The sequence below is a fragment of the Apium graveolens genome, chromosome 2 (assembly GCF_009905375.1).
Source record: "Apium graveolens cultivar Ventura chromosome 2, ASM990537v1, whole genome shotgun sequence".
NCBI classification, from domain to species: Eukaryota; Viridiplantae; Streptophyta; class Magnoliopsida; order Apiales; family Apiaceae; genus Apium; species Apium graveolens.
The window spans coordinates 152,351,753-152,358,775 of record NC_133648.1 but is presented as its reverse complement, the minus strand read 5'-3'; positions in this window follow the sequence as shown (position 1 = coordinate 152,358,775).

Genomic DNA, 7,023 nt, shown 5'->3' with positions numbered 1-7,023 from the left:
AGTTCGGACTTCAGTATAAGTGCTGATTTCAGTTAAGTACTGATTTGTCCTGTTTAAGTAAGATCTGAAAACTAAACATAAATCATATTAGTCATGACATTATCAAATATATCTAACACTTTATGAACCATTGATTGTTGTATACCCGAATATGAATCACATATATACGATACTACTCCACAAATACATACAAACTAAATTCCAAACACTGACTCAAATTGCTTACATACTCAAACCATTATACCATATGATTTGAAAGACCAAATCCTTGCAACCTTTAAACTTTGATTCCTCTGTTAACCAATTCTTTCATTACCTAACAGCCATTCTTTGAAATTGACATATTCATCCTTGTGAAGATTGAAACCATTTCATTGTTGAATATCCAATGTTGCTTATGATTTTGTTTATAGCTTTACATTGTTTATTCTGTTATTATGTTATAATTGGATTGCTTTATAAAATTGTGGACCAGATTCGTGGTCAGACCAGATTGGTGGTCAAGTTAGGCCAATATGTGCCTTGGATCCAGTAATTAGAGCAGAGCTGTGTGCCTTGCTCGGGGTTAGTGCGTGACTGATCAGCAGCCTAACCTTGGTTTCTAAAATAAAAATATAATATCCAATTCTAAATCAGTAATCATTGTTCACTTGATACCTTAATCCTTTTCACTTGATGATCATTATTCTCAGTCTTGTCATTGTGACTTGCTGAGCTAGTTAGCTCATTTGTGCGATATTGTTTATGTTCTTTTCCAGTTAAGAAGGAACCAGTTGGTAGCGAGGATCCCCAATCCAGTGCGAGAGCTAGGGGTCCAGGTTGATCGAGTTAAGCTAGCTGATAGCTTTTGAGATAGTTTAAGTTTGTAAAAGTTTATAATAATGTTTAATGTTTAGTTCTAAGTTTGAATAGTAGGGATTTGGACGTTTGTAATATAAGTGTGTGTGTGTGGCTTGTGGACATACTTTAACCTGTTACGGTCCGTGATAGTTGGTAAGTAGGGTCGCTGCATATTATTATTATCTTTATTATTGTTATAAGCAGGTTATAAATAAGGTGTGTGTGTGTGGACCCCAAACTTCTGACTCGGGTTTGGAGGGCGTCACAGGTTTGATATCAGAGCTACAGGTTATGTCACTGACACAAGCCTAGGTTGACGAGAATGGGTAGAGGGTTAGGATTAGAAGTAAGGAAATAGAAAGATAGAACATCGAGAGGATGAGTGCGACGGTATAACAGGTATTAGTATAATTCGCGTTGTGGTTCGAGATTCTTATAATGCGATATGATTTCAGATAGCAGCGATGGCCGACTCTTTCATCTTCCTACCAGCTGATCACTCAGAGCCTTCGGTTGGAGGACCATCTTCGGATCCACGTCCTGTTGTTCCACCAGTGTTGGCTATTTTACCTCCACCTGTGTTGCAGCCCGTACTACTGCAGGCTATTCCACCCCCAGGCATGAGGCCACCTATCAGAGGACCTCCACCAGCTGATTCAGATCCCACTAGGCATTCAGTTGCGGGTGCCCCATTCCAGTCTACATTGCATTATGTTCCTTATTACCGGTATGAGGCTCTTTTATTGGAGCGTGATTCCTTGTTGGCACAGATCCGAGAGCTACAGCATATCATCAGGACTACAGATGTTGATCGTGGTGTGAGAGAGCTTCGAGAGGAGATCCATGTGACACGCAGGATTCTTGAGGCTAGGCTACATGGAGCTACATTACCTGGTCGAGGCCCTGATGCACTTATGGGATGGGCTAGTGAGGTGATGGAAGACTTTGAGATGCTGGGAGGACTAGAGTTTCCTTGGAGTTAGATCCAGAGATGGAGATGCTGAGCAGTGTTGTTGTGGTTGTTTAGTATGTACAGTAGTGTGTAGTATGTATCAGTAGACTTTTGGGTTGTATTTATATACTAGATCTGCTGACTAGTGAGTGTTGTACCCTTTTGCTTTTTCTTCCGAACCGTCTTTACGCTTGTACTACCTAAAACTTTTTATCTATATATATCAGTACCTTTTCCTTTCCAGCATTGTCATTTACATTACTGCACCTGTTTTACTTTACTTTATTTATTGTACCAGTTATACCCCTATGATACCATGTACCCTATTCCCTTAACTGTTTATATTTTGTAAAGAAGGAAGCAATTTACTTAGTTCAACTGTTATAACTATTTTCAAAAAGAGATATTTCTATTTTACAAAACTTTTCTTTTATGCAAAGGATTTGATTTAAAAGCTAAATAAGTTGTTTGATTCTTTACAGAAAATGCCTTCCAGAAGAAATACCCGCACCAACACCCAGAATGAAGAAACCAACAACAACAATAACAACCAAGATGATACTAACCAGAATGCAAACCCAGGACCCATAGACCCAGCAATAGCCCAGATTCTTCAAATTTTGGCCCAACAAACAGTTCACCTGACACAACAACAACAAAGACAAACCAATCCCCAGGTAACTTTCAAAACTTTTCAGGAAGTAAACCCACCAGAATTCTAAGGTTCCCTAGATCCGATTGAAGCAAATGTTTGGTTAAAGGAAGTAGAGAAGTAGTTTGCTTTAGTTAAAGTGAAGGAAGAACAGAAGGTGGAGTTTGCAAGTTATTATTTGAAGAATGAGGCCATCTATTGGTGGGAGACTGTGAAGACATTAGAAGGTACAGATGTTATTACATGGGGGAGGTTTAAGGAATTGTTTTTATAAAAATATTTTCCCCAGTTTGTTCAGGATCAGATGGAGCTGAAGTTTTTAGAGTTAAAGCAAGGAAATATGTCGGTAGCTGATTATGAAAGTAAGTTTGAAGAGTTCTCAAGGTATATGCCGTCATACGTAGATACTGACAGGAAGAAGGCTAAGAGATTCCAGCAAGGTCTGAAGCCATGGATCAGAGGGAAGGTAGCCATCTTTGAATTGGATACCTATGCAGGAGTTATACAAAGGGCCATGATTACAGAGATAGAGAGCGAGATGTCACCGAAGGAAAAGGAAAGTAAGAAGAGGAAGTTTGAAGGGAATGAAGGTCAGTCACAACCAGGAAAGTTTCCAAATTTTAAGAAGAGCAGATTTCAGCCAGGGAGAAATTTTAATGTCAACAAACAGAATGTAGGCGATAGAGGTCAAGGCAACCGTCCAGTCAACGTGAATCAACCGAATCAGTTGAGGCTAACTTTTCCAGATTGTCAGGTATGTGGGAAGAAGCACGGAGGAGTTTGTAATAAGTTGAACGTGGTCTGTTTCAAGTGTAATCAGAAAGGGAACTATTCAGAGGAGTACCGTAATCAGCCAGCGAGAGAGCCAACAAACAAGGATCAGCCTACCCGGAATCCAGCGGTTAAGGTTCCAGCTATTGGATTTACATGTTTTAAATGTGGGAAGCCAGGACATATAGCCAGGGATTACAAGACACCAGCCTCAGTCAGTAATGCATTGAGAATTATGGGATCTACCCCAGCAGTGAATGAGACTCCAAGGGCTAGAGTTTTTGATATATCTGTAAAGGACGCTATCCAGGATACTGATGTCGTGGCAGGTACGCTTAATGTGAATTCTTTATGTGCCAAAGTGTTAATAGATTCGGGAGCAACTCGGTCGTTTATTTCTCAAGATTTTGTTAGTAAGTTAAATTGTCTGGTTGAGTATTTAAATGAAATAATGAATGTGGAATTAGCAAATCAAGAATGTATATCTGTTTATCAAGTTTGTGGGAATTATGAGATTGAGATTTCTGGTAATAAGTTTTGTGTAGATTTGATACCATTTAAGCTAGGAGAGTTTGACGTTATCTTAGGAATGGATTGGTTATCTAAGCACGATGTCCAGATAGATTGTCGAAATGAGAAGTTAATGGTAAAGATGCCAGACGAGAGGATAGTAACGTTTAAGGGTCAAAAGCAAGCAAAGAAGTTATTACGGCAAGGATGCGAGCATTTCGTTGCTTATGTGATTGATAGAAGTCAGGAACCAGCAAAACTTGAAGATATTCTAGTAGTCAATGAATTTCCAGATGTGTTTCCCGATGAGTTACCAGGACTTCCTCCGGATAGAGAAATTGAGTTTATGATCGACTTAGCACCAGGAACGGAACCAGTATCCAAGGCCCCGTACAGATTGGTGCCCATTGAGATGAAAGAACTAGCAAAGCAATTGCAAGAATTGTTAGAGAAAGGAGTAATCAGACCCAGTGTATCCCCGTGGGGTGCACCAGTACTATTTGTCAAGAAGAAGGATGGAAGCATGAGTCTGTGCATCGACTATCGGGAGCTCAATAAGCTTACAATCAAAAACAAGTATCCGTTACCCAGAATTGATGATTTGTTTGACCAATTGAAAGGAGCCAAGTACTTCTCCAAGATCTATTTGAGATCGGGATATCATCAACTAAGGATTAAGCCAGAGGATATACCAAAGATAACTTTTAGGACAAGGTATGGACATTATGAATTCTTAGTGATGTCATTTGGATTGATCAATGCCCCGACAGCATTCATGGACTTGATGAACATAATTTTCAAGGAGTAGTTGGACAAGTTTGTTATTGTGTTTATAGATAATATTTTGATTTATTGAAAGACAGGAGAGGATCATGCAGAACATTTGAGGACAACTTTGGAGATTTTGAGAAAGAAAAAGTTATACGCTAAATTTTCAAAGTGTGAGTTTTGGTTACAGGAAGTTCAGTTCTTAGGACACATAGTCAGTAATGAAGGGATCAAAGTGGACCCAGCGAAGATTGAAGCAATTACAAATTGGGAAAGACCGAGAACACCAACAGAGGTAAGAAGTTTCTTGGGATAAGCGGGATATTATCGCCGATTTGTTCAAAATTTCTCAAGGATTGCAACACTATTGACGAAGCTTACACAGAAAAATGAAAAGTTCACATGGAACGATAAATGTCAAGAAAGTTTTCAGGAATTGAAGCGAAGATTAATTACGGCACCTATTTTGTCACTTCTAGATGATCAAGGGAATTTTGTAATCTATAGCGATGCTTCTCATAAAGGACTCAGATGTGTTCAGATGCAGCACGATAAGGTTATTGCGTATGCGTCAAGGCAATTGAAACCACACGAGCAAAAGTATCCTCCCCATAATTTGGAGCTAGCAGCCATATTATTCGCTTTGAAGATTTGGAGACATTATCTATATGGAGAAAAATGCGAGATTTATACGGATCACAAAAGCTTGAAGTATATATTCACGCAGAAGGAGCTTAATATGGGACAAAGAAGATGGTTAGAGTTGATTAAGGAATATGATTGCACGATTAACTATCATCCCGGTAAAGCAAATGTCGTGGCAGATGCGTTAAGTCGGAAAGAAAAGTTGAATGTGTTATCAGTACCCGAAGAGATATACAAGGAATTTCAGAAACTGGAATTGGAGATTAGAGTTTGCGAGCCTGATGAAGCAAAAGTGTATAGTATGACTTTCCAGCCGAAGTTGTTAGAAAAGATAAGAAAGTGTCAAGTAGAGATAATGGATCAGGACATTAATCGTTTGGTAGGAGAGGAATTATGCACGCAAAAGGATGATCAAGGTATTCTTAGGTTCTCTTCTAGAATTTGGATTCCACCAGTAACGGAGTTGAAGAATGAAATTTTACAGGAAGCTCATAATTCAAGGTATTCAATCCATCCAGGAAGTACCAAGATGTACAAAGATTTGAAGGAAAATTATTGGTGGCCAGATATGAAGAGGGAAATTACGGAATGGATTAGCAGATGTTATACATGTCAAAGAGTTAAAACAGAGCATCAGAGACCAAGTGGATTGTTGCAACCATTGGAGATTCCAGAGTGGAAGTGGGAGCATATTGCCATGGATTTCATAGTCGGATTACCAAGGATGAAAGCCAATCATGATGCCATTTAGATTATAGTGGACATACTTACCAAATCAGCTCATTTTCTGCCTATAAATGAAAGATTTTCACTAGACAAGTTTGTCCATATGTACCTGAAAGAAATCGTAGTTCGTCATGGAGTCCCTGTGTCTATCATATCCGATCGAGATCCGAGATTTAATTTGAGGTTTTGGAAAAGTTTTCAAGAATGTTTGGGAATGAGACTGAATATGAGTACGGCTTACCATCCACAGATGGACGACCAAAGTGAAAGGACAATCTAGACGATCGAAGACATGTTACGTGTTTGTGTCATTGATTTCAAAGGAAGTTGGGACGAGCATTTACCCTTGGTAGAATTTGCTTACAATAACAGTTATCATGCTAGTATTGGGATGCCACCCTGTGAAGCTCTTTATAGACGCAAATATCGATCTCCCGTGTATTGGGACGAAGTAGGAGAACATAAAATACTTGGACCTGAATTGGTGCAACAGACGGAGGAAGTTATTGAAGTTATCCAGAAGAGATTGATAACAACACTAGACCATCCAAGGAAATATGCAGATCAATCAAGGAAAGATATAGAATTTGAAGAAGGAAATTTGGTGTTACTGAAAGTATCACCGTGGAAAAGATTGACATGATTTGGAAAGAAAGGAAAACTGAGCCCAAGATATGTCGGACATTTTGAGATTTTAAAGCGCGTTGGAAAAGTAGCTTACGAGTTGGTGTTACCTCCGCACATGGAGCACATTCACAATGTTTTTCACGTATCGATGCTTAAGAAGTATAATCCAGACTCCAAGCATGTAATCGAATATGAGCCAGTAGAACTTCAAGCAGATTTATCATATGTAGAGAGTCCGATAGAGATTCTAGAAGAAATAGAGAAAGTGTTAAGAAATAAAGTGGTAAAGTTATTAAGAATACTGTGGAGAAACCAAAAGGTTGAAGAGTCAACCTGGGAGTTAGAAAGTGATATAAGAGAAAAGTACCCTCATTTATTTCCTTCGGAGATTCTGAGGACAAAATCCTTTTAAAGGGGACAGAATTCTGAGGACAGATTCTGAGGACAGAAAAGTACTCCTTCCTAACCTAATTGCAATATTCCAAGCATTTTCCATGTTTCGACTTTTTCGATCCGGCGTACGATTTGTCCT